This window comes from Ictidomys tridecemlineatus, unplaced genomic scaffold, assembly GCF_052094955.1.
Source record: "Ictidomys tridecemlineatus isolate mIctTri1 unplaced genomic scaffold, mIctTri1.hap1 Scaffold_295, whole genome shotgun sequence".
NCBI lineage: Eukaryota > Metazoa > Chordata > Mammalia > Rodentia > Sciuridae > Ictidomys > Ictidomys tridecemlineatus.
In genome coordinates this window covers 152,637-173,757 of record NW_027522374.1, presented here as the reverse complement: position 1 = coordinate 173,757, position 21,121 = coordinate 152,637, and the positions used below count along the sequence as shown (strand labels likewise).

At 38.8% G+C, this 21,121-nt stretch overlaps 2 pseudogenes across 1 annotated transcript; one reads left to right on the top strand and one right to left on the bottom strand.

Moving 5' to 3' along the window:
• Positions 1-1,279: 1,279 nt before the first annotated feature.
• On the bottom strand, positions 1,280-20,407 carry LOC144373196 (isocitrate dehydrogenase [NADP] cytoplasmic-like; annotated as a pseudogene). Its single transcript, XR_013432931.1, has 10 exons — positions 20,351-20,407; positions 19,090-19,159; positions 16,618-16,755; positions 13,907-14,198; positions 11,373-11,478; positions 9,814-9,991; positions 7,315-7,466; positions 4,734-4,874; positions 3,760-3,922; positions 1,280-2,206 (listed from the first exon to the last, which is right to left on the bottom strand). The product of XR_013432931.1 is annotated as an isocitrate dehydrogenase [NADP] cytoplasmic-like (transcript).
• LOC144373197 (non-histone chromosomal protein HMG-14 pseudogene) lies at positions 7,500-7,982 on the top strand (annotated as a pseudogene).
• Positions 20,408-21,121: the final 714 nt, after the last annotated feature.

Below are 21,121 nucleotides of genomic sequence, written 5' to 3'. Positions count from 1 at the left end.
GATTTAGAAGCGTTAATGTTAAAATTGATTCGTTGTTATATCTTTATATTGGAACAAATACTAGCCAAAAAATAACTTACCAGTTTACAATGCTCTCAAAGCCAAACAAAATATAATGGCATGTTAATTCTAAATTTTGTAAAATCTTATTCATAACTATAGTTATATAAACTTTAAAAAAAATCTGTATGGGAGAGAAAAACATTTATTGCCTATTTTTTGAATAGTTTTATCTGGATGCAATGCTTTTTTTCCTATTGCCTGAGTGACATAGTTGATTGTATGAGAAGAATGGATATCCCATTCCCTCATCCCTCAAGAGAGCTCACGTGCCTTGCCTTCTAACTTCAGTTTGACTGGAGATAAATTGCCCAAGACATAGGGCCTTGCCTGCTTAATGATATTCTTCTGTGTGGGGCTGTTCAAGGCTCTAGAGCTTAGACTGGGGTGTACCTCAAGGGTAGCACTGAGGAAACGGTCAAATGTACATCTTGAGTTAGCTCTACCCCACAGGAGTCTGAAAAACTCCATGTGTTATTGGGCCTACGGTATGCTAAGGAAGTGTCTGTGGCCTGACTCTAAGCTTGTCAGGAAATAGCCAAGAGATATCCACCCCAGCTCACTGAATTCTGAGGCATGAGAGTGCAAAACCTCACAGGGCCTCCCTCTCAAAGATGCTAGGATATGGACAGCCTTTCTCTAAGTATGGTAAGCTAGGGAAGCCTCCTCGACTTGTTTTTCTCCCTCAGCCCCCATGTGCCCTGCCAGTACTCATTCATTAACTTATCTCAGGGATTCATCCAGTTCTCAGTGCCACTGCTCCAGCTGGGTCTTAACTGTTTCCTGCCTGCAGTAATCCAACAGCCTCCTAGAAGGTTTTCCTCTCTCTATGTGCCCACCATTCTACCCCTCATCACCTATTTTTTTAAAAGAGCTGCCCTAAGTGCTACTTTTAAAAATGAAAATATAATCAAGTCTCTTCCTTCTTAAAAGGCTTCATTGGCCCCCTACTAACCTTTAAGATAATGCCTGAACTCCTCAGCGGTGCATAGACAGAATCTATTGTCTAATTACTCCTTTAGTAATGACCTTTGGCCATTCTCATTCCTCTCGATGTAGTGGGATCCACCTCTCACTGTTTACTTATCCATCCCCCCTCCCCCCCAGTTAATTCTTGAGAGCAGAGATTTTCCCCGCCCCCCAACCCCAGATCAAATCCCTATGGCAAGGAGCCAGAATAAGGCATAAGGCATAAGCATAAATAAAAACCCAGAAAAGAGTCATTAGCACTTGATTTTAATTAAAATTAACAGTTCAGATGAAGACTGGACTAGAATAGTGTTTAATATCAACCTCTGAGAAATCATATTTATATAAAACAAATGAAACAGGCCAGGAGAAGTCCAAAAAAGGTACAGTTTACATTATTGCACGTGGATAAAATGCTATTTAGGGTAGCAAAATCCTCAGGCCAGAGGAGGAGGAAGAAAAGACAAATACAGAAGATAAACCTCTAGGAAGTATTTATTTTGCATTCTGAACTCTCCAGTGTCCTCAAAAGTATTTAGCACTTTGGACACATTCACTATGCTCTTGAAATAAAATGACTGCAGTGACTTCAACATGTTTTAGTTACACTTGCATTCTTTGTTCTAGTCATGTGCAAGTTCAATGTGTAGCTACCTCACATACTGGGACATCTGTAACACCAAAATTCCCAGTGCCCACAGTCATGGACAACAGGGAAAGGGAGTAAAGTACTATATTATACAGATTTTAGGGAACAAATACTGTGGCTATTGTTAACCCTTTTGAGCACTCTTGATTTTGGTCATTTATATTGGAACATGTGAAGGAATAACATTGAATATGAAAGTAACTCCTAGGCTGCTTCTAGAAAATAAAACACAATTTAAAAAGAGTTCCCTTCCATGTTCAGGAAGGTGGCAATTACTGTATATATAAGAAAAGGGGTGTAAACTTATAGAAAAGATCAATGCCAGCTTACAAATTATAAAATTGATTTTGTTTTAACCTGTGAGTGTAATACAAAAAAATGTAAACTTGTGGACCTAGTTACCAAGACTACTTATCCTCCTAAGCCCAGACATGAAATTAAAGTTTGGCTTGAGCTAGTTTTATCTTCAAGTTTTCTCCAAGTTTGTCCATGAACTCAAAGGTATTCAAGTAGTCAGAACGCTGTACGCTAAAAGGAGAGAAAAAAGGAAAGATGGAAATTTAGTTTGTTTCTAATATTGTAGGAGGTAGAGAAAAAAAATCCTAAAAACACTACTTAACAGTATTCTATCTATTTCTAGAAGTCAACTGATTAATGTTACCAAGCTACAAGAATACAGACAATGACTATGTTTCCAGTTCATAGGGCTGACCCAGTCTTGGGCATCCTGCAGTGGAGGCTGAAGCACAAACATTCACAGTAGGTTCCATGCCATGTAGCTTTGAGGTTGAAACTATCAAAAGTTTCAGTTTAGACTAATCCAATGAGAGCAGACTCATCCTACTCCTTAATTCTTAGAAATAACAAAATCTGTTGAGAGTATAGCCATGCTTTACCTACATTCTCATTCACCGTTACATGTTCTTAAAAAAGCTTAAATGCTCTTGTTTTCATCAGTGTTTTATTTAAGAAAAACAAAAAAGAATGGACTAACTGACATAATCATGCTGGTACATGCCCATCAAATAGGCTGAAAAGATCCTATAGATACTACATATACTATACAGATTGGAACATTTCAAACATTGTATTCTCGATGGAAATTCAAGTTAAGAAATTTGCAGTGATTGAGTATATGCACTTTATTGGGGTGTACTGAAATCTCTGAGGATATACCAGTTGGGACTTGGTATTAGTGTTAATTTTTTCTAAAATTTCTTAAGATGAGTCCTGGGAACTAACTCTGACTTTGAGAGAGTTATCTGATTAGCAGTTAATGCAATGGAATACTGGTTACCATGTCCTCAGAAAAGCCCAAGGCAATCAATGCACAGTAAGTTCCACTGTACCGAAGGTTAGTGGAACTTAAGGAAGTGATAGTAATCAATGAACATCTTATACTTGCGCTACTTATTTGTCTCATTTGTAAATTAAAGAAAATAATGGGATGGAATTAGCTAGACTCTGAGTTCCCTTTTTTCCTAATTGACTATCATTTTCTTAAAATTAAATAAGTTGTTCATTCAATTATTGTTAACTAGATCAGCAAATTATAGCCCAGCCATAGAATAAATTTAGCCTGTAGTCTGGTTTTGTACACAAAAGTATAATTGGCAAGTTGCTGTATCTATGCATCTTTGTATTATCTATGACCACCTTCCTGCCACAACAGTAGATGCCAAGTTTAGTATTTGCATAGTTTTCAAAAGACTGTATGTCCCACAAACTAAAATGTAGCTGGGCTTGGTGGCATATGCTTGTAAGCCCAGCTACCAGAAGATTGAGGCAGGAGGATCACAAATTCAAGGCTAGCCTGGGCAACTTAGTAAGACCCTGCCAAAAAAAAAATCCTAAAGATATAGCTCAATGATGGAGCATTCTTGAGTTAAATCACCAGAAACCCCCCCCCACATACACATACACAATCTGAAATGTTTACTGTCTGACACTACATAATGTCTACTGACCCCTAAAAAGGATGATGGATATCAATTTACATAATTACAAAAAACACTGGTGTTTTGAGGCTGGTGAGGGTAAATGGCAATCTGACCACAGAGTTCAGGGCATCTTATACTTACTTGGGTAGACCTTTAATGAAAGCAGCCAAGTTTTTGGTCATAAAGCCAGCCTCAATGGTCTCAATGCAGACGTCTTCCAAAGCCTTTGCAAAGATGCCAAGTTCATTATTGTTATCCAGCTTTGCTCTGTGGGCTAACCCTCTGGTCCAGGCAAAAATGGAAGCTAAAAAAGAGAAACAGTCATCCCAGGTCTAAGAATTCCCAAATCTTTCACAATTCTCCCAAACAAAACATTTAAAAAAATTTAGGTTGTGGGCTTTATTAGATGATATCCATATAGGACAGAAGTTTTAGGAAAGCTGGAAATACTTTCCCAAATAGAAACTACCCCCCCAATACCCCAAAACCCCAGAGGAAAGGGACCAGGGGGTGGTGGGAGGAGGGAGGGGGAATGTGCTATGAAGTGATATTGGCCAAGTTTTGTTGTTATATTTTGCGCACGGACAATATGTAATAACAAACCCCACCGTTATGCAACTATAATGCACTAAGAAAAAGTGTGGGAAAAAAACCTACATTTTAATGGTATGGTACTAGAGCTTGATGTTTAAGGTATTTCTGTCTTAGAAAAGGTCTCTATATCTTTTGTCTACATGTCTACATTGGTCTCCTCTTTTTAGGCTGCTATCTCTTTTTAAAGTGCTGTCCGTGACACCTTGTTGGAGGCATCTATCCATGTGACTTTAGATGTGTAGCCTCCAGTGACATTTCACTGCTCTAGGGACAGTTGATACACTTGTTGATAATATTCTTTTCTGTAATGTATACTCTTCTACAAAATAGAAAAGCACATTTTGAGAACATTATTAAGCATGTTAAAATAGCTCCTATTAGTAGAATTCATTAGCTACTTGCTGATGACTTTTCACACAAAACACTGAGTAGCCTAAGGAATGTGCCTGAGTTCCTCTGGAGATCTCCTTTGGAGAACACTCTCTTGTCAGAAATCGATGTAGGAGTAGACACCATCTTACCAATAGGATTGGTGGACGTCTCCTGTCCTTTCTGGTACAAGCGGTAGTGGTGTGTTACTGTCCCATGGGCAGCCTCTGCTTCTACTGTCTTGCCATCTGGACAAATCAGCACACTAGTCATCATGCCACGGGAGCCATAACCTGTAGGTGGCAGAGCATTAAGTACTGGTCCATCTGCGAGAAGACTGGTCTCTCAGCATTGAGAGCAAAAGACTCAATCTTGTCAGGTCTTGGTAAGCAAAGTAAGCATGAGCACATGGAGTCATTGGTAGCTCCTCTGCCTTTCAGAAAATGAAGTATCCAGATCTCAGAGTCAAAGGATCTGGAGAAGCTGAGCTGTTTCTCATTTATCTCTGGTACCTGCACCATGATGGAGGGTTTGGGGTCTGACTGCCTGTTTTTCACCCTATTCTGTGACTTCATATCTGCTCTGACTCAGTTTTCCTACCTGTAAAATGAGAATAATAAAAGGACCTACTTTACTGTGTTGTTGTGGGATTAGATGAATATACATATAATTTGTGAATATATATTCATATTTCTTAGAAAAATATCTGCACAGTAAGAGCTCAATATCTTGTTGTTATTATATGTAGATACTCTGCTATTCTGAGGAAATAAGGATTAAAGAGTTGTCTCCTGCCTTCAATTTACTATAAACTCATGGGGATGGGAAAAAGGCTCATAAATACAGGATGGGTTAGATTCAAGAACATTCTAATTGCTCTTCCTTGTTCTCTGTAATACCCTCAACAAAACAATTCTCTTCCATGGTTTCCTATTCAAATAACCATATTCTAAGTTAAGTTAATTCACTTATTTTTTATGTACACTTTTTCACTTGAATTCAAGGGACCCTTTCTCCATTTGTGCCACCACCTATGAGTTCTCATTAAGTTAATAATGTAAACTTCCAATAAATAAACAAATGGCTACTTTTGTGTGGGCAGAGATCAAGTGGATCTACTCTAATTTCATTTTAGTTTTTGGTCATCTTTAAGCCCAGTTAAAAAATTTCTGTGTGGAATTAATAGTTCCTTCCATATCACTGTATTTCTTTGAGGCTTCATAGATACTCAAATTAAGTTGATTAGAGAATTCAGGACCCTACCATGGTGAATTTGTCTATTTATTAATATTAGGATATAAGCTTATGTCATTATCAAAACTGAGGACATAAATGAAATGGCCTGAGTCTGAAGTAGTTTGTGTCTCTAGAGTTGAATGAACAAAAAGATAGCTGGGCTGGTTTTCATCTATTTAGCTGAGATCACCTGATCTACCAGACTCTGGTCTTGAGTAGGTCTCTTATCAGGGCCCATGGTACTTAGATCTCTTGCTTCATAGTCCTTTAAACTTTTATAACTGGACATTTACATCTGAAATATTTCTTTTGATACTCTCTTCTTATTGCCATGAGAACCTTTAAACATGGAATAACTTTGGGTCCCTCTCCCAGAACTCCAATGACAAGGAATAGCTCTCCTCATCTTCTGTGGAGTCACCACTAAGCAGTGCACCTTTCTGTATGTATTTAGTACCAACCACCAAGGATCTGGAGACAGAGGAGGTGGGAGTGGTGTTGGTAAAAAGTTGTGTAATTCAGTTATCTGATATAAAAGTAATCTTGGGGCTGGTCTACTGATTTTCAAACTGATTAGAGATGTTTAACTTTCAAAGAGAAAAAGTAGTACTTCCTGGGAGAAAATAAACATAATTAAAGCCTATGCAAACATTCATCTGGGGAGAGTCAAGTTCCTACAGCTACCAGGAGTAACTGAAACTGAGCAGCAACTTGGTGCTGAGGAAAACAGGAAAAGGAGAATTTCTGTTGATTTGGCCAATTCCCCTGGCATGAAGTACCTGGTTCCTGGAATTTCTGTGAATGGCCCTGGACTTCTTTTCTCAATATTTCTTTGTACAATCCCCTTTGTTAAAAGCTAAGCAGTAAGCTTAAATTAAAATATATATACACACACACACACACACACACACACAGACATAAACACATACACATATATATTTATATACACACACACACACACACACACACACAGTAACAAAGCAGCCTGATTCAAGGCTGGCAGTAGGGGCATGATCAGGACCTGTTGCCAGGTGAATGAGCTCCTGGAAATACTGCTCACAGTTGCCCGACAACCCAGGCCACTCACTTTATTGCTCCTCCTTGCCTGAGTACACTTGATTTTCATAATATCACCAGAGGGAAAATGAATGCAGGAAAAGGGGGTGACTTCTGGACCAGGTAGTTGGCTACCTGTTGGACATTTTAAAACTTCAAGGAAAAAAAGGATGAGGTGAGTTTAACATAAGACTGGAGCCAGCAGTGTTAAACCCCTGCTTATTTCCTCTGTGACCTTGAATAATTCACTTCCCCATCTAAACTTAATTTCTTTATGTGTCAGAAAATGAATGATGGATCTGGGTGCTTTGTAGCACTAGCATTTCATAGTTTTACAACTAAGGACTATGAAATCCCTCTTCCCAAACTATAGATCTACCATGGAATGACCTCAGGGCTAACAGGCTCCATCTACCTCCACCTGCTGCTCTGGCTCCTTACCTTGGGCCATGGAGTCTGACTGCACATCACCATCATAGTTTTTACAAGCCCAGATGAAGCCTCCCTCTGATTTCATAGCTTGAGGCACCATGTCATCGATGAGCCTATGCTCATACCAGATCTTTTGGGCTTCAAATTGGGATTTGTACTGCCTAAGAAACAAGAGAAAAATTAGAACAATTAAAAAAGAAGTTGGGGTCGCAGCAGCTCCGGCGGCGGGAGCCACAGCAGTAGCAGCAGCTAGGCAGCGCATTTTCGGAAGGCTTCTGCGCACCGCAGCTCGCAGCACTCGCACGTGCCCCGCGCGCCGCCAGGATGCCCAAGAGGAAGGTCAGCTCGGCCGAAGGCGTGGCGAAGGAGGAGCCCAAGCGGAGGTCGGCCCGCCTGTCGGCTAAGCCTGCTCCTGCCAAGGCGGACGCCAAGCCCCGGAAGGCGGCGGGCAAGGATAAATCATCAGACAAAAAAGTTCAAAAAGGGAAAAGGGGAGCAAAGGGAAAACAGGCTGAAGTGGCTAACCAGGAAACTAAAGAAGATTTACCTGCAGAAAATGGAGAAACAAAAAACGAGGAGAGTCCAGCCTCTGATGAAGCAGAAGAGAAAGAAGCCAAGTCTGATTAATCATACACCATGTCTTTTCAGTGGTCCCGTCTCCCTTCTTGTACAATCCAGAGGAATATTTTTATCAACTATTTTGTAAATGCAAGTTTTTTAGTAGCTCTAGAAACATTTTTAAAAAGGAGGGAATCCCACCTCATCCCATTTTTTAAGTGTAAATGATTTTTTTTTAGAAGTGAAATCATTTGCTGGTTGTTTATTTTTGGGTACAACCAGAAAATAGTGGGATATTGAATTATGGGAGGCTTGGACTGTCTTTCGTGTCAGCTTAACATTCCATAGGTGGGGGGTTTAGTTTTATATCCTACAATACAAAGCATATTAAATGGCAGTTTGGAGTCACAGTATTGCATTTAATGTCTTGAATATTTTAAATTACTTCTATTCCTGTGTTTTTTAGTAGAATTGTTTCCTAAAGAAGACCACTACTGGATCATTGCTGTCATATGTACTCTGTAACATCTTTGGTTGTGGAAGTCTAGTTTTCCTAATATTTTTAATGTGCTGTGAAAGATGAAAAATTTGAGTATGTTGTGTGTGACAAAGTTTTGAATTAGTGGGACCTAAGTAATAACATTCAAAGATACTGGTACTTGATATTCTATTAAGAAAAAATTGCCTCCAAATTAAAAGCTGGAAAGTCACTGGAATAACTGAAAAAGAATCACAGTATAAAGCTTTTTAGATTTCCGGTACGTGTGTTAAGAATTGTGTACAAAGTGAAATGTCAGTGTACTGATTCTCAATACAGCCAATAAAATCTCAAACACGAAAAAAAAAAAAGAAGTTGGCTTTTCAGGGCTGTCATCTGCTTCTCCCAAAGGCTTGGAAGAGGACAGGGAGCAGCCTTTTTCAGTAGACGGAGCACAAATGTGGGACTCTAACACAGGCTAAATCTCTGCTCAAGCATTCTCTGGCTATGAAACCCCAATTTGGCCACCTGTCACACCTTGCAGGAAAGGTGTGATACAGTAGGCTGACCCAACTATTGCTTTAATTTCTAATTTTCAATATAGTACTGATCATATTCTTGAGACTCAGAGTCTTTTAAGAATGTAGCAAAGGAAGCTGAGTATAGTGGTCTATTCCTATAATTCTAGCAACCCAGGAGCCTTAGGCAGGAGGATTGCAATTTCTCAGCAATTTAGCAAGACCCTCAGCAACTTAGCAAGACCTTGTCTCAAAATAAAAAATAAAAAGGGCTGGGGTATAGGTTATTAGTAAAGCACCCTTGGGTTCAATCTTGGTGTTGAAAAGAAAAAATAATATAAAAAAGAGAATAAAAGATATTCCAATGACATGATATCATTCAGGAAACTAGATATACTATGGGACAGTTTCTAGGCTTAGTACAGATGGATGGTTGGAAGAGGGAATCAAAATGCCTTTGAAAAGATTTTTTTATCCAGAAAAACTGCATCTGAACTGAAGAGTTAACACAGGCTCACCTCACAGGTTGTTGGGCCCGAGGTTGTTATAAATTTATACTTAAGTTCAAAAGACCATGTAAGGTAGAGTTTCAATCATTACAATGATTTTTAGAAAGAAGAAAATGGGCCTGACTCATAAACTGACATATTTGATAAATCAGAACTTTCTATCACTAACAGGGTACTTTAGTCAAATACTAAACAATCCTGGCTCTGTGAAAAATTAAGGATGGGCCCTTTTTTAGAACATGTTTATTTTCCAAAAGCAATTCAGAGTGGTTTTATTTCACTCCTGCTAAATCTTAGTTTTGCTCTTATGTAATTTAAGGATTATTCAAGATTTTCACTTGATTTGTCACAGAATCAAAGGGATAAGGAAATGTAAATTCTATACCATAAATGCCAGCTTACTTGGAAACAAAAGAAAGAAAAAGGAATAAAGAATGGCAGTTACTTGTCATATATCTCCTGAAAGATGTCTTTAAAGCGCCCATCATATTTCTTCAGAATAGTGTTTTTGGTGCTCAGATACAAAGGCCAACCCTTAGACAGAGCCATTTGGAAGGAACTGTGTGCAAAATCTTCAATTGACTTGTCTTCATTGTACATTTCCATGGCAACTCCACCACCCACTGCAGGGAGCAATGAGAGAAAAAAAGAAAGTAAACGTGGGATAGCTGGAACGAGGTTAAAGGAATCTCCACAACCAAAATACCAATTCTTGGCTCCCCTGGCTGAGCCTAGACTTCAATTCCCTGGCAGTCTTCCAAAATGAACAGTTCAGAAGTTTTCAAGGGACAGGATAGGATGAAAATAAGTTCTAGATAAGAATAGTCTAACTTGTTTTGGAAGGGCCACGGAAATAAGAAAAGCATATGGTCTTCAGGATCCCAAAGATACTGAAATACCAAAAACTACTAATATGGGGGCTGTGGCTGTGGCTCAGCGGTAGCACACTTGCCTGGCATGTGTGAGGCACTGGGTTCGATTCTCAACACTGCATATAAAAATAAATAAAATAAAAGTCTAACAACAATTAAAAAAATATTTTAAAAAACCTGCTAATGTGACAGAAATATACTCACAAATGGGCAAATAATTTTGAATTTGTTTTTTATGTACTTTAACAATTTCCAACATGTATTTTGAACTTAAGGGTGTACTCAGCCCATAATTATTGAGAGAGATTTGCATTTTAAATACTAAATGAAAATTCTTGTAATTTCCAGAAGGATACTGAGCATGCCTACTGCAATTGGTGGAAATAATTATGCTACATGTAATCATTCATGTTTCACAACTTTTATTAGTTGAACTCTGAAACTTGAACCCATACCAACTCCCAGGGTGCTGAAACTCACAGAAGTAGATTCTATTAAGATGACATTATTTAAAGGAGGTAAGGAAAAAAAAAGATATATAGGTGTTATCTTTTTTTAAAATTTGTTTGTTTAAATTTTTTAAATTTGTTTGTTTAAATGAGTACTATCAACAACTTTTGGGTGGGATTGCCCTAATGAAACTTTGAAGCTGCCAGGGAAGAAAAATCAAAAAAACAAATGTTTCACTTTCACAGGATAAATTCCCAGAAGGGTAAGGAGAAAATCTTAGCAAATAATGCAACCATTTCTAAATACAAACCCCACCAGAGCAAAGGGTAGGATTGCATGACAGATGATTTGGGGCTATTAATGTTTAATTTATACCATTTGTGCATAAGATATTCCTGCAAATCTTCCCTCCATATTTTAAGACAAATGCATAAATGTCTCCTTGTCATTGCCTATATGCATTTCCAGTTAAGTGACTAACCCCTTCATGCTTTATTCATGCCATGGGAGGGTATGGAACCAACTACTTTTTAAGTTAGATTTTAGGTCCTGTAGAAGTGTAGAATTGGGTTATATTTTTAGGCAGTCACATACTAATTTTGAAAAAAAAACAGTAATAATGTTTCTAAATCATTTGTTTTTAAAAAAAAGAAGATGTAGCTTATGATGGACTCATACATACCTTCAAAGTTATGTACCAGGTATGTCACCTTCTGGGTTCCATCACTTGGTGTGTAGGTTATCTCTACTTTTCCAGGCCCAGGAATGACAAAATCAGTTGCTCTGTACTATATAAGTAGGAAAAAGGTATTAAGAAAAGAAAAATATCCCAATAGGAATTATAAGGAAATATATATATATATATATATATATATATATATATATATATATATATATATATATATATCTGAGAGGAGAGAGAGAGAGAGAGAGAGAGAGAGAGAGAGAGAGAGAGAGAGAGAGAGAAACACACATGAGCACAAGAAGACACCAAGATAAACAAGAGAATATAGCTTGTCCTTTTTTTTGTTATTAGGGATTGAATTCAGGGGTGCATAACCACTGAACTACATTCCAAGTCTTTTTTATTTAATTAATCTGAGACAGGGTCTCCCCAGTTGCTGAGGCTGGCCTTGAACTTGGGATCCTCCTGCCTTAGCCTCCTGAGTTGCTGGGATTACAGGCTACCACATCTGGCAGATCTTTAAAGAGATAGAAACCAAGATAGTCCAGAGTTCCTCTAGTTAGTGGTAATGCACATTAAAAAGTCAGTCAGTATTTATTAGAAGGCTACCATGTATGTGACAGTTTTATGGGCACTGATACAAAGAACACAGAGAATAACACAAGATACTTTCTTTAGGAAGCTTACCAACCTAATAAAGACAATACTAAGTGAGAAGTGACAGAGAGTTTTCAAATGTCAGAAAGAGTCATAAGCCAATAAATCAATAAAAATGCTGCAAGGTGATGAAGAGATACAACCTGGCCCATGGGCTGAGAAAGCTGTCCTGCAGGGAGGATTATAATACTACTTGTGCTGAAAATGATGATAGAGCTGATGCTTTGTCCTTACTATGTATCAAATGCTTTAAGATGATCTCATTTGATTCTCACATCAATCTTACAAAGATATCAGTGTGATATAATGAAAATAATGCATCCTGAATCCAGAGACTTGGGATCATTACTTAGACTTTCAGGGCTCAGTCGTTCCAGTTATCACTTGTCCACATGAAAAAAATCATCTGGAAGCTGCTGTGACAGTTGATGACCCCCCCCCCCAAATCCTGCTCACCTCCCTCATGAGCATAAGCCATTCCAGTGGAGAAATGTGCCTGGTACACATGAGGTATTCACAAGTCATTCGTGCACTGAAACTTACTCAAAGACTTGGGTTAATTGGGAGACTTGGAGTTAGGAATTAACAAGCACCAGCCACACCTATTGGTTGATAGTAATACTAACAGTAGGTAAAAGAGTATTCAGATAACAAAAAAGATTAAATATCTACTCTACAAAGAACACTTATGACATATAAAGTCATTAACTATGGGTTGCTGATTTGTTTCCATTTCTCAAAGGGAAGAACTGAGACATCAAGGCACTGTAAATGCTTTGCATAGGGTTTATACACATTTACACAGCAAATCAACCTGGCATTTGAAAATTTTAATCTTGACTTTAAACAACAGAATGTCCATTATTACAAATGACTGATGCTACAATTAAAAAAAAAAGACAGACTGAATTGGTAAGAACTGCCACCTATGCATCCTTGCCTGGGACTCTGGTACCTGTGAGGGGCCTGGCCAGGATGAAGGGACAGTATGAACCACAGGGTGGAACAAAGTTAACCAACTTCTTGGGGACTGAGCTGGAAACCCTGTCCCCAGAAACATCTTCCCTGGCCACACCATTTAAAGGGATGACTACACAGAAGTGCAGATTTTGGATTTTAGCATTAGGGAATTCCTGTTTTTAAGGTTCTTGTAAGACATAAGCTTCTTTCTATGAAAATCTGAAACCTGCCTCAATACAATTTGGAATTTGTTTAATTGGCAGCTTTTCTGCTTAACTTGGCAATGAGTCTATTTGTATAGAAATACAGAATCCATTTTTGGTTTTCAAGTAGGAAAAAATGTTCTAACTAGATTGCTTTTAAATACTAAGCCAGTTATCATGTTTAATATCATATTTTGTGGTTTTCAACCCTATCTGTACATTAGAATCACTTGTGGAACTGATTCAAAAGCCTGAATTCAGATTTCAGCTGGTGGAGATGGGACTCAGATATTAGACAAAAACCAAAAAGGTAAAGCTAAACCTAACCAAACCAATGAATCATTCATAAGTGGATCTTATTATGCAGCCAGCATTGAAAACCACTGACCTGGTTGGATCATATGATACTACTAAAAAATAAAAAAATAAAAAATAATTGGGCATTTGTGTGATATAACTAACAAAAGGATAAAGAAAGAAAAAAACATGTTTGGCAAAAATCATGTTTTGAGATGGGTATCTACAGTAAGTTTATCTGTATTTACCTCTACCTAAATGTGGGTAAATATACAGCTATACATACTAGAATTTCTAAATTTTGCAACTTGGCTTAATGGGTGTAGAAACCAAAAGATAAGGATAAAAACCCATATAAATCAGAATTGCTGGGTCATGTAAAAATATATGGAAAGTTATGCCCAAATGACTTACTTGGTCCCCATAAGCATGATGGCCTATGATGATGGGTTTTATCCATCCATTCACAAGTCGTGGGATATTTTTGCAGATAATTGCTTCTCTGAAGACAGTGCCACCCAGAATATTTCGGATAGTGCCATTTGGTGATTTCTACATTTGCTTCAACTTGAACTCCTCAACCCTCTTCTCGTCAGGGGTGATAGTAGCACATTTGATGCCAACATTATACTTCTTTATAGCTTCTGCAGCATCCTTGGTGACCTGGTCATTGGTGGCATCACTATTCTCTATGCCTAAGTCATAGCTAGAAAGGGAAAAAAGTATCAATACTTCAGGAAAATAAATAAGTTATAATCCATGACCCCACTGGTGACACACAGAGGTTGCTATGCAGAAGATAAAGGCCTCAAAGACACCTAAATCTGTCAAGTTTTAGCACTGATGTATTCTAAACATAAAAGATGACTGACAATTCAAGAAGGAAGTAAAGAGTCAAGAGAACTAGGCTAGTGGGCAGTTGTCTATCTGGAAATTGAATGGAAAACAATGAACTCTGCCAAATTGCCCCCTATTTTTTACCATCTTGAGGCAATAACAACACATGAACAACCCTTTGGCATGGCTTCCCTCTATATAATTAGCATACAAGTTAAACCTAAGCACTACCTAATTTTCCCTTAGTAAATATTGTGCTTGAAAAATAAAGGTGTGGAAGTCTTAAAGGATGTTTTGTATTCTGACATTAAAGTGGTGAAGGGTATAGAGATTACTGTTGTGCAAAAAATACTAATGACTGCTTCATTTATGCCAGTTAGTCATAAGGTGAACCTTCCTCTAATTCTTGGGCAAGTCTCTATGTTCTGGAAACAAGCCTGCAGTTTATTGGATAAGTAGTAGAACCCATCATCAGTTTCATATGCACCAGAAAGTTTTAGTTCAACGTACACCAACACCCATACTGCAGGTCATTCAGAGCTGAATGAATGTTGGCTGTTCATGGAACACAAAAACATGATTTTATGGAAAGTAGTAAAAATAAAATAATAGAATAACTTATTTTGTTCTCTAAGAATTTAAAGTTTTTCAGCTCTCAAAAAAATTGCTAAACCAAATAGTCTCTAGATTTCTGTTCTTAGTTTTCACATCTTCTTTCCTTAGATATCCCAACTGCTGATGCAAACACAGAAATAGCAATCTTGATTGATTCACAAATAAAAAAAAAATGTCTAATGCTTCAACTTTAGATAATTCACATAAATCTAACAAAGCCATATACTTTCTTATCTTCCTGCATAGAAAATGCTGAATATAGACAACGTCTAATCCCAACTCCACCAGAAGGATGGCCACAGTTTTCATGTTCCTAGGTATGATTCTCATCAGAAGAATCTACCAGAAAATTAGTGGATTTTCTGCTTCCCTTAACATTTCTAAAAGAAAAGAAGAAATAAATAGCCAGGACCACTACTGAGTCTTCATAAAAACAACAACAAAAACAAAATAAAAAATCAAAAAACAAAATCAAAAACAATCAATCACTACACTTCTTTCAAAAAGAAGCAGAAATAACAGCAATTTTGGAACAACTTAAAACTTATTTGAACTTGCAAGAATTCTTTAGTTTGTAGCCACTGACTTTTTTTTCTGCCTAGGCATAAAGAAACCCCTTTAAAAGGCCTTATGAGTCTATACTAAAGAGGCTAGCATTATTATTCTGGACCTTGTAAACCCCTGCAAGTTCACATAATGTCATGAAAAGTTCTGAAAAAGGAGAGAGTTTGTGAAATGCTTCTTCAACCCACTTGGAAACTGTTTTTTATGCTCTGTTTCCTATATGTTTGGTGGACTCCTACAAGCACAGTCTTTACACCACATGGTGGCTGTAATACAGACATTATCAGCAGCTTAATTTTAGAACAATTAAAAAGGGCGTCTAATGACAGCATGAGAACTGAATGTCTAAACCAAAGCAAGTTAACGGGTCCTCAGGACACATTCTGAATACTTCTGGATGGAGACAGACACTTAATAGTTGCCAACAATTTGACTGAAACGTGTTGTACTATACCAGGCTTTAGCCACTTCACCTTTTTAAACATTCTGCCTCTACTTAGTTTGAATGTTCAAAAACAAGAGCTGCTTATAAAAGACACAAGGAAAAAATGAGAGAATTACGAACATACTTTCACATCTGCCCCCAAACACTGTAAAGACGGGACAAAGAGACAAAGATGACCTAAGGGAACTGGGGCTTGAGGTGGGTGTCTCAGAGAACCATGAGGGTTCTTTCAGTGCAGCAGCTGTATGAAAGGGTGAAAGGTCAAGAATGAAAAGGAAACATCCACTGACTGATTAAGAGAATGATAGAAAATTGAGATTGAAAGGATAAAATTTACTTTACTATTTTTTACACCCTCTCGTTTTTTTCTCTTCCACAAGTAATACATTGTGCTACTCGTGGGCACTGATTTATTACAAATAAAACCATCACTGGAATCAAGGTAAGAAAGCCCTCAAAATTTGTTCCCCTTATGATTCTTGAGTTCTAGATAATGATAAATCCAGTTTTTCTACTAGAATGTTAAATTAGAAGGTTCATTAGGTATATTTAAGCCTGTTCACAAAACATGGCTACATCTATTTTTAAAAGCCAATTGCACCCTGAAATAACTTAGATTAAACTTTCTGAATCTGCTAGCTTCATGGACGAATAATTCATTTACCTATGCAGATCCAATTCCACATAAGGAAAAATGAGTTTTTCTTTAATCAGTTCCCAAATGATTCGTGTCATTTCATCTCCTTGCATCTCTACCACAGAACCGCCATGGATTTTTTGGGACATTTTTACTTCAATAAATCTAAAAAGAAGAACAGATTGGATATATGCCTTGTCATTATTTCATTATAAAGTGGAAATGAAATATAAACAATCTCGTGACTACTAAAAGAACAGTTCATAATAGTTCTTACATGCAAAGCAAATAACAATTATATTTACCATCAGAATCGAGAATTTTCTCTGTATAAAGCATTGTGTTGTGTTCTTTATATGTGGTTTGTGTCAGCCCTATTAGCCCTATAAGATGGAAATTGTTAACCATTTTACCTTTAGAGAAAACTAGCTTTGCCCAAGGCCACCTTGCTAAAGGGTAGGGGTGTTTGACCTTGTACATGTCCTTAATAATGCAATCACTATTCTCAACTATTGGTTTGTCTTATGAAATGAGATTATTTTCACAATATCATCCTATTTGAACATATTTATCCAATTCAATTCCTCATTTTATTGGGCCCATAAGATGAGCAGAACGGCAAGTGCTAGTATTTGTCCTAAAAAGCTGTTTTGGTGAAAATAACTACCATTGAGGAGATTCAACTGGTTCTTATGACCCATATTCCAGATAACTTCAGAAGTGCAAGACAAAGAATTCCTGGTGGAACTGTGCAAGATAAAGAATTCCTGGTAGAACTCTGCTTTCCTAGAGACAACACAGGCTTCAGAGATGTGAAGCTAAATACAAAAGTGACTTCTCAATTAGAGAAATCTGAATAGGAAAGGTCCCCTGCCCAGGACCCAAGCATGTCCCTGTCTTGTTCTTTAGTATCCTAACTCCTCCATGGTTCCTCTGGCCCTTCACAGGCGAGGATAAGCTACCAGTGGGTGGGATGGGGGAAACAGCATTGTTTTAGGGAGGCATGGCCCTTTAAAAAATGGCATGTGGGGGTACAAAATACCAATTAATCTAATCCCATAAAGAACAAAGCTGGATCCTTTGGAAGAAATGAAACTGTGAGCCTTCGAAGAAGACCATGGTTTATGCTTATTCTCGAAGAGACACAGGCCTTGAGCCTGCTAAAAGAATCTGTTCCTTCTCATGACACTTTAATAGAAAAATTTCTCCTGAAAAGTCAGGAGAAATCAATTGAAAAAAATAAATACAAAAATAAATAAGAAGATTAGATCAGAAGCTGAAAAACAGTCTCTCTTGAACAGTTGAGCTAAAGCATTCTGGCCTTTAAATAAAAAATTATAAGTAAGCTGTAAACCTTAGTTTCTTGTGATAAATGAGGATATAATCCCAACCCCAGGCGCACTTTCACTTCTCAAATTTGTAGTTCTAGATTCCTGCTTATTAGTATTCAGGAGGCTCCCTATATCTTACCAGGGAACTTAGAACTCAACTAGAATAAAAGAAATGAGCAAACTTGTGGATGAGTTAATTACTTCTATCAGTAATTTCAAGAACATTTTATAGTATAGCTTTAAGTGTATGAATCTGTCATGCTTAATCCTACTTTCATACCTGTCTTTGCTTTAAAACATAACAAATAAAAGCAGCGGCAAGCTTATCTTGGTTTTGATAGTACATTTTCATGGCCATGTTCTTACACAGTATTATGCAATAGTTATGACTGGGCTATTTTTCCTTGATGGCAAATACAGTTAATAGATCAGACTCTGTATTTAAAATGGCAAAACTAAGGAACAGTTTTTTTTTTTAGTTTCCTTCTCAGTGAATGCAAACATACTCTCTGCAATATTTTTTCTATGTGTTATAATGCATTACTGAACATTTTAAGTTTTCCCTGCATTAATTATGTATTAAATTTTCTTCTTTCAACAACAACAACAAAGAATTATTGTTACTACAATGTAAGGCATTAGTGTGTTTCTTCTGGATTTGATTTTAATGCCCTGGGCTTTAGATCTCACTGGATTCATTGAATTCTTATACCTCTCTGATTTTCTGTCTCCATCCAACCCCAACTTCTGAAAGAAGGGCTGTTTCAAGCCCAATAATGAACAGCCACCAGTTCATTTATTGAATCTGAAGGTAGTTAAATTCCAATCTCCTGACATACTAGTGTAATTCCAGAAAACAAACTTGGAATAATAATACAGGGTAGTTCAAGTAAAAAGAGCCACTTGCTCTATTTTATTTTTGTTAACCTCAAATTTTTAGCCAATTTTTAAAGGCTATGTTTAAGAACTACAATAATTGCTGGCCAAATATAGTCTCTTGCAGATCAGAGAAGACGCTAGGCTAAAAGAAATAAAGCGGTTTTAATTTATCATTGGAAATATTCTTGACTCATTCCATTGCAGTATCTTAGCTTGCCCTCAAAACTAATTAAAGGCAGGATGGCCACATCAAAGAAAGTACAGAAGAAGAGAAATTATGAATTCTCACCTTTACAGTGAACGGACTTCTAGTCACACCAACTCCTCTCAATCTTGTGGACTCAACTGCAGTTTATCTCCTAAAACACAACAAAACCGGGAATAGAAAGTCTTAAAACAAACACACACACACACACACACACAAACAACACAAACACACATACACACACACACACACACACACACACACACACACACACACACACGTCAGGAGGATTTAGCTGTTTTTAATACCAGTCAGGCTGCCTGATTTATCTGGTTTAAAGTACAGTGCTGAGTATCCAGAGGAGCAAAGGGAAGCTTTGGGTCCACGTCCACCTTCCAAATAAAGGTCGAGGGAGTACAAATCTTTCTACCTGCACACATCTGAGGGTGCGTCCCTGGTCCCTAGTCTGTTAGCTGGCCTAGGGGTTTGTACGTCCTCGGGTGACGCTGTGAGCTTGCAGATGTCCCTGTGGACGTTGTGCAAGAGGGCTCCAACGGAATCTGGACGGGTTCCTCTTTCCAGATTTCCACTCTTGATGTTCCCTATTGGGTGCCGGGACCTTTAACACCCAGACACTTGGAGCTGGCAGAGTAACGCCCTCCTAGAACTTGAAATCCCATCTCAAGGGAGGAATGCTTTCCCGACCCCCACCGCGCCCAGGGTGACCTAGGGAACAGTCTTCAGATCCAAACCAGAGCTCCGCCCCCTCGCGCCCCCAGGCGAACGCAGCCTATGTGCCACTGCCAGTCCCTCGCAGCCTGAGTTCGCTGTCCACGCCCAAGTCCTCAGCTTACACCCTTCTTTGCACCCAGTTCCCCACTGTCACATGTTTTCTTCCTATTATATCCAAGACGGTCTTCTAAGCATCTTTGAAACCTCCTACAGAAAGATTTTCCTTTCCGTATGCAGATCTGGTCTTCCACTTGTCACTGCATCCAACTTCCTCAGCGCCCAATTTCTTCCTCCCATGCCCAAGAGCAGGTTTCCCTACCTCCAGCACCCTCTTCTTCCTTTTTTTCCCTTTCCCATGCTGAATACCTGGATTTTGTCCCTGCTTGAACTTAGGCCTTGCCGCTAAGTTCCTGCCTCCATAGCCAAGACCCGAGCTTTCTTTCTTTTCCACATTCCAGCCTTTTATGAATTAAAGCCTCCCACAACAGCCAGGGACCTGGGCCGCCCCTCAAAGCCTGAGGTTACCTGCAGGGGAAGGTACGTTGGCGAGCAGCCCGAGGCGCCACAGTTATTCACACGCTCAAACTCACACTCACACACAGGCAATCCTCACTGGGCCCAGCTGTTTCAGCCTGTGACACCAACTCTACAGATCCAGGGACCAGTGGGCGGGTCAGGGCTTTTTCCTCTTCCCGGCTTTTGTCACCTCCCAAGCCCCACCTCCTCAGCCCACCTCCCGGCCCCGCCCCTGTCTTCAATCGCTGCCTGCGGACTCCTCGGGTTGGGCGGGGCCAGGGCCTAGGGGCGGGCCCAGAGAAGCTGGGGCTCAGTACTTGGGGCGACCTCCGTGTCCTCCGGGTGGGGGAAGGGGCTTCCTTGCAGCTGGGATTCCTCTCCAAGCCCAGCTGCCGAGGAACGTGAATGCCACCTGCAGGCCGGGGAGCTGGCCGCGCTGAGGCTGCGGCAGCCCGGCCATGTACCAATCTAGAGCACTGTGAAGCGTGTTTTCAGGTCCTCAGTAAAGGCACCCGGACCAGGACCTCGGCGGGTTCCCTACCCGCTGCTGCCGGTTGGTCTGTGGATTGTAATGTGCCTTTGGAAGGAGAGTGTTCCAGCCAACATGGGGGTTGCTTTGGGGCTGCCAGAATGCAAAGTATGCAACAGATATAAAAGCAACCCTGCCTGCCTCAGTAAATAATTTCCATCACAACCAATAACAAGATCTTTAGGGTTTTATGCACCTATAATTCCAGTTATTACCATAAACTATAATAAGCCCCATTTACAATTTGCATTAAAACATAATGAAAAAGATGATTATCAGGGTTCCAAGGTAGCTGCACTAAAGATGTGAAGCCTTAGAAAACAGTGGATTTTTTAAAAA